This window comes from Struthio camelus, chromosome 4, assembly GCF_040807025.1.
Source record: "Struthio camelus isolate bStrCam1 chromosome 4, bStrCam1.hap1, whole genome shotgun sequence".
Lineage (NCBI taxonomy): Eukaryota > Metazoa > Chordata > Aves > Struthioniformes > Struthionidae > Struthio > Struthio camelus.
In genome coordinates this window covers 5056417-5076028 of record NC_090945.1, presented here as the reverse complement: position 1 = coordinate 5076028, position 19612 = coordinate 5056417, and positions in this window count along the sequence as shown.

Sequence of the window (19612 nt, the reverse complement as noted above, 5' to 3'; positions counted from 1 at the left end):
CCTAGGTTTTATTCCCAGGTTTGTCTCTGAATTGATGAATCACCTTGTGTAAATCATTTCTATAACTTGTTTGTATTTCCCTCTCTTCAGTCTTTGACTTTCTTGTCTAATTAGAGAGGAACAGCTCCCTTTCACTCTAACACATAAGGCCTTCAATGTCTGTTGGAGCTGCTAGTTGCTACTGAAATGTAAATATTAATTATGTAGAGAATACATTTAAAAAAAAAAACTATTAAAGCTGCAAATGGGGCAGCCTGAAGGATAAACAGTTCAGTTTCAGAATATCTCTGTGATGAAGACAAAACTTTTGAATGTCTTTGAGAAAAGAGAATGTGTCAAAATGTCCACTTCTCTTTTAAACAAAACCAACTCTTTTTTTAATTCCCTTTAATTTTTGGTTCTACCTCCGTGGCAGGCAGTGACCCTGCCACTCAGAAAACTTCAGCAAAAAGAAACCACTGTTTGTTACAGTTCCTAAGGCTGAAAATTCCTGATATGTTTGCAACATTAACATTCTTTTTAATGTAGTGTTTTGGGCAAGTTTTTTTTTTTTTTTTTTAAAGTAAAGTGAACTCTGGTATTCTTGCCTGATCCCCTCCAATATGGAGATGGTAAAAGCGGTTCCAACCAATAGATCCTGCCTTCAGACAGCCTTGTCACACATCTTCGTTGATTTGCCAGGCACACTTGCTAGCAGGCTTTGCAGCTGTGCACTGAGAGTAGAGGAACGATGACACCCTGAAGTTCATCACCGTACTCCATGTGATGGGAGAGGGCTTCTCCCTCACCCCGCAGTCAGAAGCCTTTCTTCTCTTCTTCACTCCCAAAGTGGTCCTAACAGCTCAGAAAAAACAATGGGGAAAAAGGATAAGGGCAATAACAATTCTATAGCGTGCACTGGCACAATGTGCTTGGTAAATTGAGGCCAGCTATTGATCTTTGAATGCTTGCTGTGTAGCATCACTGAGATCATCAGCACTTCTAGAATTAGCGGCTGATCAAGGTGAGTAAAGATTGGCAGAATGAAAACCATGACCCTTCTGTGTGCAGATAAGCTGTGGGGTTTCTTCTTTTTGTGCCGTGATCTTCTTTCCAGCAGTATAATTCTGCACTGCTTTTGAAGCTCTGCATGATTTTCTGTCAGTATTTTCTTTCCAGTTCCTGGTTGCCACTGTGCAGTTGAGCAATATTCCCAGAGGACAAATTTTAAGAAGGTTTGAGAGAGGAGAGGAGAAATTGAGATGTCTGAAAACTGACAGGATCCTGGCACACAGGAAATTAAAATATTTCCCTTTTGTGGCAGTGTTCCTGTCAATGCAAGACTGACATCCAAGCATAACCTGGAAACTGAGACCTCATTAGTACTGTGAGCAAAGTACTGAATGAATGCTGCTCTGAATGGGTGTATTGGAGTGTATCTCTTGCCAGCATAGAGGCCTGTTTTTCTATCTGGCTGTGGATAGTTTCGGCACCCCACTAACAGGTTCATCTGTGGGTCCACCTGTTCATCTTTTTGTACCTATAATATGACTGCAGTTACTGCTGTACTGTCATTCCTGCTTCACAAAGGAGGAATGACAGTACAGACAGTACAGTCAGTACAGTTACTGTTTTACAGTTTGCTGCTTGAATTCAGTTTCTGTTTTGGTCCCGAATCTCTTCAAGAGAAGAGTGAAGTTTCTGCACCAGGATGATAGCAAAAGATACTATCCTGCCTGTTGAGGAAACTTTAAAAATAAAGTACTTGCTTTCAGAATTTGTCTCTTTTTCTGATGAATCTCCGTGTTTCTCCAACTTAAAAAAAGTGTTTCATAGGCTTGAGATATGAGCTATCCCCCAGTGGGTCACCTTTAAAATACCTTGGACCTAGGGTAGGATGAGGGAAAGGCAAGTTGCAGGACTTGGATGAGGGAGCAGCCAGTAACGCATCTCAGCTTAATGAGGAAAAATAAGCTGGATATTTTGCACACAGTGCAGGCATGGAAAATGAATTGAGGTTCCTTACATGAAAAGAAAAGTGCCCTTGAGCTGAGGAAGTGACACATGCCATTTCAGAGGTGAGATGTTTATTGTAGCTCATATTTGGAGAGTCTAGTCATTTTTACCATGCTCTCTTGCTCATTGGTTCACCTCTTCCTTGAGATTCATTGTTCGCCATCTTGTCATACGATCAGGCATAAAGTGCTTTTAGTAGATCTACTGCTGCTGCTGTGTCCCTTCTCTACCATAGGTAGGAGAGAAAGATAAGATGGGATTTGATTTTTTTACTTCTCCTTAGCATGGAGGATCCGGTCACTTGATCCCTCTGCCTCTCCTTTTTCTTGGATGAAAATTCCTCTTCCAGCCACCTGGAAAATTCCCTGTACAGCTGCATACAAATGTGGTTTTTCTAGGGCTTTAATTTCAGTTTGAGGCCATCAGCTGCAGTCATTGTTATCTCCATGACAATGGGACCCAGAGATGCCTCCGAAATGGAGCGTGTTGTGTGACCTTCAGGGAGCGGCAGTGCCTGCTCCGAGGTGTTCACTGTCTAACTAGACAAAGGCTTAGAAGGGAATGGGCACAGGGATGTGTCACGATGTCACGCAGCAGGTCGGGACTGTAGCTGAGCATACAGGTCAGATCTTCCCTCCCGTCTTGTGCTGTCTTCACAGGGCAACAGGGCCACTGATAAAACCAATTTTGCAAATTAAGCTGTGAAATATAAATGTGATTTGGCTTTAACAGTGGTGGAAAGCCAGGGAACGGGTCAGATCTGAGAGGGCTGTATACGGCTATGTTTGGAAATAAATTGTTTCTCTGGAACGTAAATGATGGGAGATTGCAAATACTGAGGAAAAAAAATGAAACCATCTAAAAATATTACAGCAAAGTCCTGTATAAGCACATGCAAAGCTAGCTTACTTTTCTTTTCTTGTGGACTATGCTTAATGCAAATGAAACAACAACAACAACAAAGCAAATTACCTCTGAGAGAATGAGTAACTAATGCACATTGAATATAAAAATCCATAAGATTTTCTTTCTTTTTTGGAAGTTAGCAAAGGTCATGGAATCCTTTTTAGATTAATTCCCCTTTTAAAGATTCCAATTCTCCCAGATGCCATCTAATTGTTTCTTCAAATGACCGCAAATACAATCTCTGAGCCAAATGCTGCATTGTACATCTGTCAGAACTGCAAATCGCAGGCCCAGCCCTGTATTTCCAAAGCACAGGCACAGCCCTGTGGCTTGTACTTCACGCTGGCTCTCTGCACTCCCTGCTACTACTTACTGGTGTTACTTGCTTCCTGGTTCTCTCTGGTACAGGTGAGAACGTCTTGGAGTGAATAACAGTTACCAGTGGCAAATCCCAGCTTCAATCCCTGAGCACAATATATCTTTCTCAAATTAGAGTAGAGTCTGGAGGATACTTTTTGTTCACCCTCCAAGTAGTTGACTGTAAGCTCCACCTCTCTTCCCCCTCACCTTCTTTGGACTAAGCAGTTAATTTGCCTGTGAGTTTCTTAACATGTTAAAAAGGAAACTAGAGGTCATATTGCAGTTATGACAAAAGTAAGGTGCAGCCCACTTTAGGCCACTCTGTGGTATCTGAGGGACTCTGGCTGGGCAGACAGACTGGCCCACAACATTTTTTAACTCTGATGAATGGCAGTTACAGGGAGATACTGAATCTGAGGGATAAAAAGTTTAAAAAAAAAAAAAAAAAAAGAGAATTTCTTTTTCTGCTGCCTTTTGTTCCCTTTGAGTGCATTATTTTTCAAGCTTTTGTGCATAGCCGAGAGGGCTGATCACATTCGAGATTCTTGGGTGGTCATGTGAGCCCAGGCACTGGTGTTTGAAGAAAGACAACAAATATTGTGAGCATCATGAGAGCTGGAGCACTGCTTTGGCTTATATCTCTTCTCAATGACATCGATATGCATTTCCATATGAACAGAAATAAGCCACTGCTAAGAGCTTTGTGGGGTGTACTAGATACTGGATTATGCCTCCTGTCTCATCCAACATTGTAGTTTACTGGATAAGTAAATTCTGGTCCTGATGCAGTCTTGATAATGTTGAATTTCCACAGTTAAGTCTTTCCTTTGCTCAGACACAGGAATGTGTTCTTGTGGAGTAAAATCAAAGACCAAAAGAACGGAAAGGTCTATATACTAAAAAAAAAAAAAAAAAATCTAGTCAAAAGAGGGTGAAGCCGCTATCTCCTTCTATGGGTGTGCTCCAAAGGAGAGCCATCTCTCTGTTAAACACTGCAAATCTTATTTTATTCTGAATACGTCCAGCTCCAGCTACCTCAACCTCAAAAAGCTTTAGCCTATTTATAAGTTTCTGAAGTTTAAGCCACAAAGATGAAAAGACCTAAACATGCCAGTCACTTTGAAATATTAGTCACTTTGAAATATTAGGCCAATTTATGTACTCAGGAACTTGCAGTAAAATGAGTGAGTGTCTGCTCACTTTGTTCCTCTTCTTGCTGAATTTTACTTTTACTTGGTTGTGACTTTTAAAAATAATTCCATAACCCCTGTAAATTTTACTCGTTCTGTGTCCTTAACCGTGTTCTATAGCTTTTTCTCACTTGTAGATAGCAGGCTGATGATGTGACCTGCATATTTGACATAACATCAATGAAGAAATAATGAATTGAGACCTTCTTTGGTGATAAAGGCCATTTTTTAGGGTGGACAATTGGAACGTGTCCGCTCTGATTGCTACAGCAGGTGATAGCAGATGCTTTGTCATTTATAACTTTTATTTTCACTAACATTCTGTTCTACCTTACATGATCATTTGTCTTCTGTTGGTAAATTCCCATCTGCACCCAAAATGAGTTTCCATTGCTACATCGATGGATAGATATAGTCAGCCTTTGTCCCTTTAGTCTTTATCTATGTCAGCTCCCACGGTTTTTTTTGTGTCACAAATTAAGGAAAGGGTCTGTTTACAAAAAATGCCTCTGTCATCATTTTTATGCATATCAATTTATCAATATTTGTTACTTTTAGAATGATGTTACTCTTGCAAAAGAGAAAGCATTTCCATTAGAATAAAGAAGGTGTTCATAAGTAATCCCTGGACTTCTAGGAAGTCATGGGACTGAATTAATCATGTTAGTCTACTCAAACTATTTTAGATATTTTAAGAAAGCAAATATTTGTAAGAAAGTTTTGATGCAAAAATCAATCATATTACCTTGAAAGTCAAGAGTCAACATTTTCAAGTTCTTGAATTAGAGTTATGTAGCAACATCGAGCCTGACCTTTCAGGTATAAAGCAATGGGATCCTAATAGACTTCTTGGACACTTGTGGTCCTTCAGTACAAATCCATACAGCTACTTGAACTGGCAATGACCTCAGATGAGAAATGCAGAGGAACAGCATCTCTTACATCAATTCTTTCCTTGACAGAGCCTTGCCATGGATTTGGTTGGCAGCACGTCAGTTAATCAGCCACTGGGCGGCACTAAGGGGATTTCTACAAGAGTAAAAGAGTGAAGGATGCCTCTGGAGCCATAGCTCTATTGAGACATATTATTTCTCCTGGGTGGGGAAAAGCCTAAGGGACTAAGTCAGTAGTCATTCAAGAAAGCTGGTATCTTCAGGCTAACAATGAAGCTTTAAAGGCCGAACTGTGGCTTTTCCACAGCAGAAGGAAAGCAGAAAGGTTAGATTATTCCAGGAGATATTTTTGCACCACTAGAATTCCTTCTGCACTTTTCCAGTGTTTCATGATATTGAACTCACTATGAAGAGACAGAACCAGGATTTACCCATGTCTTTTCTTTCCTTTTCATGTAGCTAGAGCACCTAGGAGTGCTTACTAGGAAACAATCCTTGTGCACTCAAATGACTGTGCAAGGATGCAAATACTAGAGGATTTCTGGCTGTGTTCGCTGACTCATGCATTATTACAATGCTATCTGTTGTGGAGCCTGAGTGATCCTTGCTTGATGTTGGGGCTGCCCCATTTCTGCAGAATTTTACCCATATAGCCTCTTCAAAAATAGCTTTCACCTTGGAAACATTGCATAGCCAGGCTGAAATGGAAGAAGTGAGCATAATAAAAGACATACATGATACATATCAACTCTGAAAAAGCACAGTAGTTTCACTTTTAGTCTAAAACACATGGCACAAGCAACTGCCATTTCTGTTTGCCAGAGAGTCGGATTTGTCTTTTGCAGCATTACAGTAGGCAGCATTACTAATTATAGAACTTTAGGGGCATGTGCACAGGCATATACCTCTTACCTGTGCTCCATAGTCTAGTCTGTAGATCTGAAACTGCTTTCAGCCATTATTAGAATTAATCCCCAAACATCATTTTTTGCTTTTACTGTGGGTAAAGATTTTTCCTGACCTCTGCTCCCCTAACACCATTCATTTCCAAGGAACTCTTTCTTGCAAGGATCGCCTACCTTTCTAACATACGAACCTGATGAGTTATTTTTCTCTAACCATTTGATAGTAAACCATACAAAGAGGGATTTTCTCCCTCCAGTATCTGGTTATTACCTCACTAGTGACTCCTAAGTGCTATGATATTACGTCACCGTTCCTTAGAATGTTTTATTATCCTCCAAAAGGCCCCAAAGTGTTGCTAATGGATCCTCTGGCACACAACTCTTAGCCCCCTTTGCTTCTGATCTCAGTTCAGTAACATCACAAAGTGGCACGAGTCCTGCAAACAGAGAATTTTTCTTGTGATATTATCTCAGCACCCTTCTGTTCTCAATCCAGAAGACTTTTGTAATTCCTTGATCTTGAGCTATCAGGGTCACAGGTATTCCCAATAGCTCTCTTTTGGGGCTTTGTAGCGCTTGAAGACAAAGTACGTTTTCTGAATGACATTCGGTGAAGAAGGTCAGTTGTTTTGAGGCTATTTGATTTTGATTTCATTTTTACATACAGATGTATGTAAATCAAAATAGATCTGTATGTACATCAAAAATCTGTATGTACATCAAAAAAAAAATCTGTATGTACATCAAAATAGATGTATTTCAAGCTCTAGCTTGAAATACATCTATTTTGATTCCCAATTGCACTTTGTGTCTGGTGAAAAATGCTTCCCAGGGAACAGCCATTGTTGCCAACCAAATGCTCTGTTACAGTCTTAGCTGCCAGATGTATTCTGGAGTTGCACTGTTGCTTTTTATAAGCCATGGAATACAGTTTGTAAGAGCAATCATCATCCCAAATTGGTCATTACCAAAGTTAATGACCTGTTTATTAGAACATCAACCTTGGCTTTGCCTCATGCTGTTAATTAACAAAGTTGTCATTAACTGCTGGTAGCCATGAATTTGTGCATGTGTGTGTTTGGGGGGAAGAGGATAGTGATGCTTCAATAACTGGCATACTTAAAGTGGTACCTGTGCATGTCAGGGAGACCGTATTTGTATGCGCTTCTCAGAGGCTGGAGCAGTTTAAATTCAAAGCTGAGCCTGCTCTGTTAGCTCAGGGTGGTTAGAGTAAAACTACAGTAAGTAATATGGCGTGATGTTCAAAGATATGAAATCCCAAAGACCTACACCTTTTTTCAGCAGCGACGAAGTGTGACATTTAGTACCAGTGCTGTCAAGGCTGACTTAAGCCTGACTGGGACCTCTGGTAACAAGCTGCCTGGTTTTGTCCAAACAGAAACCTAGTTGCTATGAAGCCAAACTTCACTTGGGTCCACTTTCAGCCTCTCCCTCCACAGCTCCTGCTTTCTTACCCTATCAATGTGCCCATGACTACCCTTGGCTCAGAAGAAGCCAACCTAATGATGTTCCTCCTGCTGCCCCTTAGCGACCCAAAGCCTCCAGCCCTACATCGACTGCTGACACCGTTCCCAGTGCACACATGCCATTGCTGCGTGCTGCTACTGGCTGCTTCTCTGAAGCCAAATTTCAGTGTATTTTCCCTAAAGAATGGAATGACTACTCTCTACTCACCTCGAGGTCATCTTTTTTTCCATAGAGCTTTTCACAGAGAAGGTTGGGAGCCTGTGGGGAACCACAATGGCCAGGCTAATGCTGTGGTCAAGCCCAGGGGTGACAAACTCTGGAGGGATATGAGTGCACCCAAAAACAGCGCATTGGCCTCAGTACTCCTCTGGGATATGCAGATGTGGACAGCAAAGCCTCTTACCAGTAAACCAAGAGCTATCATGGAGGATGGGGTAGTATTGCATTACTGACAAAAAACAAACCCCTTTGGTCCTTTCAGGGTGTGATTTGTGACTGTACTGCACTGTGGAGTGAACTCACAGAGCAAAAGACTAACTTCAGAGCAAAGAAATTGTTTATGATGAAAAATGTGCAAAAGCAATTGTCTATTTTGCAAAAGGTATCCATAATTAATTAGCTACTCCTTATTTTTTTTTAAAAAAAATCTATAATAGTGAAGTCTGGCATAGCACCTAACTTCTTAGATAGGGTTTTGAAAGTCCTAATTCAGGTGAGAATTATAGGTTTTATCTGCCTTTGGTGGAGATAGATGTATTTTGCCACTCCTCACAGTCTCTCTAGTGCTAATTAGGCTGTCATAAAATGCCCTGGATTAATGAGGTTTCAAAGTGCACAGACTCATTTTGGGCCCTTATTTGATTCTGTCACAAGCTGTTATTCGTCTCTGTGAATTAGTCTTGTTTATATCACGGTGGTAGGCAGAGGTCCCAGCCGAGAGTGAGTTAAATATCAAGAGGCCCTTTGTGTAATGCTCTGCACAAACAGATTTTCTTGTATCTGTGTGAAGGTGTTTACAACCGTGGGGCAACTTTCTATGAGGTTACTGGGCTGGTCCCATAACAGTTTGCTTAGTGGGGATATCTCCCTCTTCCCTCTGCCCACTCCAGCTCCTACCTGTGTATCCTTGCACTTGTCACACACCCCGCTGAGCCATTTCACCTAGATGGCCCAGTACAAGCATATCTGTATTTTTCACTGTTAGTTTCCCAAGTTGAACTAACTCAGGGAGGGTCTAGCAAACACTAGCACCAACCTGAGAGAATGGAGTGAGGGTAGGTGAGGATGGCTGGATGGAGGTGAAGTAGAACCATCTCCTGTCGGTCGTGGTAAGCCACCAGGTTGGCTCAAGCCAGAGATTAACTCCCCGCTACCTAGCAAGAGTTTGCAGACCTACAGCAGCCTGTAGCAAAGCTCATGGTGATAATGAGCTCTCAGAAAAAATATTAGGCTCTCCAAGAAAAACAACTCCTTGGGCAGATACCTAATTTTAAATCTGAGCGGAATCTGAGTAACTCTAGTGGGGCCATTCACATATCTCAGGCTTGGTTTTCTGCGAAGTCTAAGGCAGGTATCCAGGTCCCACCAAAGTCCAGGAAAATTATGTGCCTCTGAATACAATTAAAAATTCCCACCCCGGGGCTGTATTGAGTAAGGATTCAGGTACTGTGTTCAAGGTCACAAGAAAGCCAGGAACCTAAACCTTCTCCAGAGCCACTCCAAGAAGAGCATCCCGCCTCCCTGGCACAGAGGGAGGGAGGTGATAGAACAGGTACCTCGTAGGCTGCTCTTCTTTACAGGCTTTGGCGGTGAGGATTGTCAGTGCCAGGAGCATAATGTTTTCTACAGAGAATCACTGAACAGTCACTTTCCTTCATTAAGCGTTTTCACCTTGCACTGGATTAGCCAAAAGTTAAACTGTTTGTAGACAGCAGCTCCCTCGCACCGATCCTCACCACTCAGTTTTATTTTATTTTCATTTTTTCATTTGTTTATTTTTTTTCCTGGAGGCTTTACTGTTTTAAATGCTTTGTCTATATTTGGTTAGCGGCCATAGAAGGGAGAAGTGGAACGGACTGTTGAGATCGGAGTGTTACATTCTGTCTGGACATACAAAAGGCACAGAAAAATGTAAAGCTTATTCACGCTTCTGAAACCTTGATCCCAGAGCTCACTCTGTTGGTTAAAGACAGGTCCTTTGTTCCCTGTCCACCCATGCTCCAGGCTGAGTTCACATCTGGTAAAGCAAAATAAATGGGGCATTTCAGAATAGGTGCTTCAGAGCTATTTTTACCTTTGAAATATATCACTGAAAAGTTATGAACACTGGTGAAGAGATTCCTGCAAGTGTGTTTTAAATTAAAAAAACAAAAACAAAACATGAAATACCTTGCCCCCCAAGTCATCAAGGAATGAATGTAGTGAAAGTCCCAACTGTTGGAAGGCGAGTCCCATTTCAGGGTAAACAAGTCAAAACCCTTCTTCTGTAACTTTGGCCAATAGACATCTTAGGGAGTGCAAAGGCAGACATATTTTGTAGGTTTGTGGCTGGTCTACCACCTAATCAGAGCCACAGGAAACACTCAAATGATTCTTCCATTTTGTGACAAAAACCTACCCTTTGTATTTAGTATTTGATGTGTCGATTGTATTCAGGCTGCTTACTGAACACACTCAGAACAAGAAGGTGGGCAGAGTGGAGCTGGAAGCTGGTGGTAGGATATTTTTGTAAATCATTGCTATAAAACAGCAGTCTCCTTACCAGCTAAAGACCTTCTCATCTTAAGTGCATCTGGCATTGTCAACAAATCTTGGTCTTTTCACTTGATTGATCAGGGACTTTAAAGAAGTGGTTATTTTCCTGATAGATGAGCTATCCTATGCATTCATCTATTACAGAATTGCTGTAGATAATTAATCACTGCCATCAGCTCATTACAGCTCTTAAGGGTACATGCGAATATTCCTGGGGTTGTTCTGCTAAAATCTGGGGACCAGCCCCTTTGGAAATGCAAGGAGATGAAGCTGTGTGGAGGTCACGGGTCCTTCATTAGTATGCATGCCAGCTGAGAATCTGCCCTCGTTTGTCAATGCAAAGGATAATTCATGGATAACCCTAAAAGCAGAACACAAAATATGTTAAACACACACCGGATCCCACTGGTGAATTGCCACTGGACTTTAGTAGTAAACAGTATGAGTGCTCAATTTGTGACTCCCTTCATACCTCCTAGAAGCAGATGAGAGTGGGAGAATGGTTCAATAGTGATGATAAATGTTCACTCTAGAAGAGGTGGTGATCACTCTGCTATTTTCCAGCACAAACCAATGTTCCTGCATCATTTTGTTCCAGAGGATATTCTCTAAAAACAGCAGCAGCAGCAGCCTAAGTTTGACTCTGGCTTGCTGAGCTGTTGGGAAAGATTATCATGACATTTTCCATCTCTGCCAGCAGTAGCCACATTAAATAGGCTGAAATCTCACACCTGCATGTGTGCAGCTCCCTGGGAAGTCGAGGACCTCACATCTAGCTAAGTGATGCAGTTCATCTTGATATATTACCTCCTACTGAATCTCTCTTTCTTTCAAAGCCTTCGGGAAAAAGCACAGATAAGTGGTGAAAGATCTGTTTTCTTTACTCATGCAGTTTGCTTATTGGTTTGTACAAATATCTGTAGGGTGTCTTTGAGAGGTTAGACTCTGTTCTCCCAGAAAACAGAGTGTTAGAAAAACCAATGGAAAGAACTACATCTTTTCAAAGAGAATTTTTCATAACCTACCTAGAGTTTTGAGAGGCTTTGCTTGCAGGGTCCATTCAAGGTTTGATAGTAATAGATACTATGGAAAAAGAAGCTACAACATAAACATTCAGGAAAGAGTACTAGGAGAATCGCTGTCAAGAAGAAAATCTTGTTTTGTCCGATCCTCTGGATTTCTGAGTAAGGAGTATCACAGTATGTCTGAAGCATGACAGCTCTGGAGGTGACATTTGTTTTTGGAAATGTATTTCCAAGTTGTAAAAAAGATCAAAACCATCTGATTTTGAAAATAGCTTGTTCAAACTGGAATGTTTTTGGTCTGGGACTGTGATAGCAGAACTAACAAAAAGGTCCCAGATTGGAAACCAACAAACAAAAGACCCCAAATCAATGCCCTCATGACAACAGTCTTCAGCAAAGAACTTGAAATTGATGGTTTTAGGCATAGGCAAAACAAGCGGTTGATGACGGCAGAAGGTTATGGGAACTACAAGATGGTCCTTGAAAGTCAGTTTTGCTGCTATTGCTGTAAAAATCATGGGTCTGCACATTTGAGCTGTGTGGTAGGGACAGCAGTCACTAGAACGTTTTTTTTTCCTCATTTGATTCTAGCACTTAAGGAGCTAGTGAAAGACCAGTGCCTCCTACACAGCACCAGCAGAGAGGTCTAATCTTGATGAGATATTCAGAAATACTCTGTGTTGGGCAAACTCTACTTTCGTCAAAGTCAACGTGTGCCATTTTCAGACCATCTACATCCCCTTCCCCAAGTCCACGTGGGTTCTCTCAGCGTTCATAACCCTCTCTGGACTATTGCTTATGGCTTTGGTGAAACTTGAGCTAGCTCAATGTGGCTTTAGGAATAGGTACCATGGTCAGGAGTGGGAGTAATGATGGGACAACCCTGCACGCTATTTGGAAACCCCAACCTTTTCCTTCAAACACCAGAGGAATTTTACACCCTATTGTCTCTGTTAGCTTTGGTAATCCTTCCACTGGTGAAATACAGAAGAGCTCTGGGAAGCCCTTACTTCAGGTTGCTTCTTAGGAAAGCTTAGGCAGTTTAGCCCTTGATCAAGCGGAAGACCTTAGCTCCTACTTGATTGGACATTAATGAATAATCACATCTTAAAACAACAGCAGTTTGCATAAGTCTGCCCTGCAACATGGTCTTAAAGTGCTCAGTGGCCTTTCTTTGGCCTGGCTAAAAAGTTTAGACACATATATTTTTGTAGGGAACTGGTTCATAATGCAAACATGGCTCCTGAAAGTCATGAAAGAACAAATAAGATGTTGGCATTGCTGTAGACAGAGCCAGTGCAGCAATGCTCAGAGATACCAAGAAGGAGAAACAATGTAGGCAGCTCTGCTGGCTGATGATGTGCTAAAAGCCCTGCAGACCAGAATTTGTTTGAAGGCTGCTAAGGGATATGAACCCATAGGCTTGAAAGGAGATGCCTTTCGAATACAAAACAAAAACAAGCCAGCTTTGTAAAAGAATGTGAAAGGAATGAAAGCAGCTTGATATATTCTGATTGCAAAATTAAGAAGCAGACATGTATAAAAGCCAATACGCAAACTGTGCAAGTCAAGAAATATGATGTGCGCTGTATTCTTTCAATAGTTTATTGCTTACCAGGTTATACAATATTTGACGCGGATGCTTGAAAAGTCTCCTGCCATTTAACTGTACTCTGCAATAAAACGCTATAATCTGTTTGTGCACCACACTGCCACTATAACCCAGAATTTGTAGGGTAATATTTCCCTTCCCTTCAGTCTATCTGTCATTCCTCGTAAAGAAAGAGGAGAAACTGCGACTTCTCTCCGCCCTCTTTTTCCTGATTGCGTGCCCCCGGCACTGATTACTGCTCCCTGAGAGCTCTCTTTGTGGATGAGTTTTCCTGCCTTTCCTTTCCATGGTGCTGCTTAGAGGCTGCAGAGAGGATGGCAAGAATATGCAGTAAATTGCAGCTCAAGCAGTAAGTCAGTGGTAGAAGAACGAAATGTAAATATTTTCCACTGTCAGGGAAAGAGGCCTTGCCTCAGTAGAGGGTGAAGGGCCTAAAGGGCAAGAGCAAAGGCTCTTCTGCGTGAGATTAGGGAGCCAGATGAAGGATGCAGAAGAGAAGCCATGTACTTCAAACAATAGGCTGAAAAGATGATCCTTTGGCAGTGTTTTCAGTTGTCAGAAGGGATGCAAAAGAGCTCCAGCGAAAGTGCAAAAGATGTACTTGCTAGGCAACTAGAAAAGGCCAGCTCTTCACAGAGTTACCCAGTAAATGTCCAAAATCTGGACTTGGCTTTGCTTGGGAGAAGGGAGCATTAAAAGACAAGAATGAAAAGAAGATAAAAGTTTAGCATCCTCTGCTGAGTACAGGGACCTGGAAGCAGAACTTCAGGAAGCCTGGGGCATGCCAGCACATGGACAGTGTTCACTGTCAAAGGACTAATGCCTGAGTACACATCAACATGTGCCACCACAGCAGCACAGATACATGCAAGGGCGACTCAGTGCCAGAGCTTAGCAGTCCTTGGATGTGCATCAGAGACTATTGAATGTGGCCTGAGAGGTCACACTAAAGCTTTCCTTCATTGTAGTGGGGCAAAAAAAGTCACAATTCTGCAACAAACTCCAGTGCTCAGAACAATGCACTTGTTATTCCACACTATTAAAACTCTAAGCAATCCCTGACAGTGCATTTCTTTAATATTTTTCTCCTTCAATAGCTATAGCAGTAGCTGTTGGAATTAATTATGATTAATTTAATTATAGGTATAAACCAGGTCTTTTTTCAACTGAATTACAGTTTCCTTCAATAGTATATGGTGGTTAAGCGCTGGTAATTAAGAGTTTGAATGAGGGCTTGACAGCACATTCCCCCATAATTGAAATTCCTCTGCAAAGACTATAGTGTTTGCAATCCAGCACCCAGCCATAAGGTTTCTCTGTGGTTTTTGTGGCAATATATACAAGGAAGGTTAAAACGAAGAGCTGTCTTATATCAAACTCCTGCTGAATAACGAAGATATATAATAATACCTTGATGTGTTCATCTGTGTAGTTCCATCTTAAAAAAGCAATAAGGGAGATGATGGTGCTACAGGTCTGAAATCAAAAGTGTCAGACCCATTCATGTGGGAAGGGGAAATGATTTGCATTTAGCTCTAAGTCTCTGGGGTTTGATCCTCAAAGGGGGTGATACCTCTTGAAGGCTGTAGGTAGACTATTGTCTCATGAGTGACTGCTATGCACTGCAGTCCTTGTATAATTGATTTTACTGGTGCCTGTGGGACTACTTCTGACCCATGAAGTTTAGATACAGGTCCAGCAGCAGGCAGAACGCTCAGTGTCACCTTCTTTCATGTGCCAGGCATCTCACCCTTGCCCTGATCCACAAAGGCTACGAAACCATCACAGTCCTCTAACTTCAAACCTTCCTTGAACCACCTCTATAGGAAATTCGTATTTTTAGCGCAAGGATCTCTAGGTTTGTTTCCCCGTGGCATCCGTCATCACCCTTTTCAGCTAACATGAGCCAAAATAAAGCTGAGGTTTTGAAAAGCTGATGAAATTATTTGGATGCCTTACTTCATGGGACTTGAGTGTGCAAGTCATGTAAACCGGTTGAAAAGTGAACTCAAAGGCAGAAATCCATCTCCTACATCTACACTTGGAATTTAAATAAGCAGTGTGATTTTTTTCAAAGTGTAGCGAACAGCAGAGGCTGTATCTGGCCCCCTTATCTTTACCTATGTTTCTCTGTCCAGGGTTTCCTGTCAACTTTAGGAAGATTGCATCAGGGAGCAGCAAGAGTGGGGCTCCTCCATGAGAAAAGACAAGCCAGGAGCCAAGACTGATCACATCACAGGCAGTAACTTCACTGACAGGAACACAGTCCCTCACTACCCAAGCAAGGGGAGAAGAGCAGTGTTGGTGACAGTAACATGTTCAGCCAAAGATCCAGTGATCATCAGACACAGGTAAAGCAACCAGCCAGGTCTGAGGGCAAGCTAGGAGGTGCAGTGAGCCAGCCACACTCAGCAAGGAACAGGTCTAAGCACAAACCTACCTACAACGCAACTCAGGGCAGGACTGAGGGCTCAGGCATGAGCTTATATGGAGCTCCTGGAGCTATGAGCAGAGGTTGTGTGGGTGAAGGCCGCCAGGGAGGCTGAGAATAGCAATAAGGGGCTATTGGTGCAATCAGAGCCCTAACAGGCTGAAGCTTTCTTTATATCCTCTGAATTCAATAGCCATCAGAGACACCAGGTTGTTTCACACAAGATAATTACATGGGCTGTGCTCCCAGTGAGCCCTAAGGGAAGTCCTGGTTGCTCAGGGCTTCAAAAGCCAGGCCCTACATGAACATGAAGAAGTATATCTTTGCTTTCTGGTGCTCTTAATTACTTCCCTGCAGTTTTTCTAATCCAGAAGTTTGGAAATTCTATCAGTTTCAGACACACGCACACACACAAATCTAGTACGTTTAAAATTCACAGATAGAAAAAGAGTGGGGAAGCACCCGTCCTTTCAGTTTTCTAGTTGAAGTGAACCTGAACTCGAACAGACTCTGAGAGCTCTGGTGCTAAGAGGATCGTCTCAACCACATTGTCAGAGCAGGGGTGGTGAGCCTTGGGTACTGCTGCTTTGGAGTGAGGGCTTCCACTCAGGCAGGCTGCTCCATCACTTTGGTCCTGCTGCATAACAGCTTTAATGAAGTGTTAGCTATTTAAGCCCTCTAAAAAAAATGTTGCAGTCAATCACTAGCACTCCCTGCGGTTTCCATTTAGAGAAATAATAATTTGTTGGAATGGTTTTAGAGTAAACAGAAATAATACATACTGCAACATTTTTGGCCATCAATATCAATGCGTTTTACTCCAGAAAATAACTCAATGGGTTGGCAAAGCATGAAAATGGCTGAGAATCTGATGCTGTCAGATGCTGCTGACCACATGGGATTGCTGGCCCGTATACATGACAGGCCTGTACGACATCCCAGTTGAACAGAGGAGTCAAAGAATGATAAAAAGAACAAACTGTGGTGTGCATTCAGGCTTCAGGTCTTTTTGCAACAACCACACTGTGAAAGACCTGAGCAAGCACAGGGAGACCCAAATAACCACGCTTCCCAAGAATACATACCCTTCTGAGACTAGTTACATTCATGCTCTGTTGTCTGGTTGGGGTTCTGCAGCTCTTAAATCATATTGGAAAATGAACAGGATCACCAACTGTTTAAAATGGTATTATACTATTTCTGCAAGCTACATACAACAAGCGCTATGAATGTCTACATCTGTGCAAAGACTGTCAGATAGCGATGCGACTATGACAAAGGCCTTATCTTCTGATAGCGGGCAAGGAATTTTGTTGTCATAAAAAATGTATTATGATGCTTCTCTTCTTCTCTCTCCACTTCTGCCTGAAGCGTTCTCATGTTCCACGCCCTGCCAGGCTTTTGGTAACCAGTTGTGGTTAGAGTAATGGGCATGTTCTGATCAGACACCTCACAATTGCTTGTAACTAGACTAAAAATGATTTATTTTGTTGAGTGCCCTTATGTTGCACCATAGTCCAGGCTGTCAGTTTGCTTAATATGGAGTTACCTACAATTTCCAGGCCTCTTCTGCTGCAGGTTTAAGAGTAATCCTCCAAGCTAGGCCAAGGCTCTGTTCAGAGCATGAATTGGCACAGGGTGGAAAATGGAAAAGAGGGCCAATTCTGTACTCGTAACAGGAGACAGGTGTTCCCGGGAACTTCTTGTCCCGCAAGGAATGGCTGATTTCAATTCCTCCTGCTTCTATGCAACAGCTGGATAAATACAGCACATTTCTCCCACCAGTTCAGTAATCCAGAAAACTAGGGGAGATTTACACAGTAAACTGTACTGGCTTCTTACCAGGCAAAGCAATCTGTTGTGTAAAAATAAAAATCCATTTCCTGCTGTCAGATAAAATGATAGCACTAGAAATGACTGAGCAAGGAAGAAGGATGTAGTTTAGAGACTGATGGAGGCCATTTCTCAGGAGGATGTTTCATCACATTGTTCCATGACCATTTATAAATTCAGTTGTATAGGTGGTGTGGAAGATGGGTGTAACTAACCCATGGGCACACAGCGATGCACAGTCAGTCCCATAAGATGCTAGCAAAAAGCAGCAGGTACCTCTCATTCTCAGACTGCTGAGCAAGCAGGAATAAGCAGAGCCCCTTCAGAGAAGGTAACTGGGGAAAGTGGTGGGTCTTGCCATCCTCGCTGGACAGTCCAGCAAAGCCGCGCTGGGGCTGCTGTCATTCCCAGCCAGTAGCTGCTAGAAGCAAGTTCCTCTCTCCCAAGAGAATAGATCAGGTGAGCAGCTGTGACATGCTGAAAAGGGTCTCTAAGGTACAACGCCACTGGCGCTACAGCTGAAACAGAGCATGTACCCTAGCTGTACCACGTGCTTGCCACGATTCAACTTAAAGGTAGCAATCTATGCACAGACCTAAAGATGTCACGCAGTCACGCAGGAGGCAGCAAATGCTGTTTACTTCTCATGTCTTTTCCAGTCTTTCCCCTCAGCCATAGATGGAGGCAAAGTTTTCACATTGAATTTGCAGTCTTTTGTCAGGTTGTCACAACCTTAACATTATTTAAATGTAATTTTTTAGTCTATGAATTTGAATTATCCATGGATTCGATTCATTACCAACACATGCCTAGTAGCCAGTTTCTAAATTATGTTGCTGCTGACTTGAATTATTATAAATAAGACTGTGCCAAATGTCAATTGATTATTCAGGAGTAATCAATAGAGAAAGAGAGAGAGAGAGAGAGAAAAGACCGCTTTGGTTGACTAACAGTAAATGATTTTTATTCCACAGTCTTGGAATTTAGAGTAAGGAGGTTAAGTCAGGCTGTACTCCAATCCCCAAACAAAAAGGAAAAAGAAAAGCAATGTTGCCCTCTTTTAAATAGGAATCAGCAAGTCTGCAGTGAGCTCTCCGCCAGTGGGGGCACTAGAACAAATTTCCCTTGAAAATGTTGCAGTTGGTAAATCTCCAAATGACAGATCAAATGAGTTCTGTCATTAACTTGTCACTATCGAGGGCCAGACAGTCACGGGTTTTCCTCTTCACAGGAGGCAATTGCAAGGTCTTTTAGTTTCTTCTTCCTGCTCTGTTCCAGCTTTGATTCCCAGGTCTGGGAAACAGTGAAGGCGCTTCCCTCATACACGTTTATGATGCAAATGGGAAGGGAAGTCAGATCCTTTGCTGAAATTTGTGGGAAGGGATGTGTTGTGGTTGGGGGGACCAAAAGTCATTTGCAACATCCATGGTGGACTCCAGTCTGTGGCCTCCAGGTGTAATTGCAAAGCCCAGCTGCAATTGCTATGTTTGTGTGATTTTTGATAAAAACTGCATAGAGGAAGAAGGCAAGCTACATGACAAGAACATGTGAAAAACAAGGAGAGGCAGATGAATAAAATGAGATCAGAGGTGCAGACAGGAGAAAAGGACAATGACGATGGACCCCCTTTAGGTCAGTGAGAGTTTTGCTTTCAGCAGAGCCTGTTTGTTGTCGTGACTGTCCCTGTTTTCTCAGCACAATAGCAAATCTCTAACAGCTTCCAGGAAGCTATAATTCTGCACCTGGTTCTTGCTCCTGCAATTTTCAAGTAGAAATAGGAGCCCGATTTTTAAAAACCTGAGCGAAGAAATGCTGCGTGAATGAAAAGTGATGGTGTTTGCGTTCACCTTTCCAAAGGGCTCTGAACGCTGTCCCACATTCATTGCCATGCATGCTTCCTGGAGGCTAGGTGTCCTGTGCATCTGGTGGAGGAGTTCCCAACCTGTACTTAGCCTCCTCTGTGACTGAACCCAAAGTGGAAAAAAATATATATGCATCTTGTGTGATTGGGAGGAAGGTGTTGCAATTAGCAGGCAAAATTGCTTCTCACTTCAACTCCATCCCAGTGCTGGTTCTGAAGTTGTTGCCTGTTTAGTCTGGCTATCATCACAATGTCTACATGAAGATAGGAGAGCAAGGTTAGGCAGGGTCCCTGGGCAGAGCAAGGACAGTGTGGACTGGTTGGCACTGGAAGGTCAGAGACAACATTAAAAGAGATAG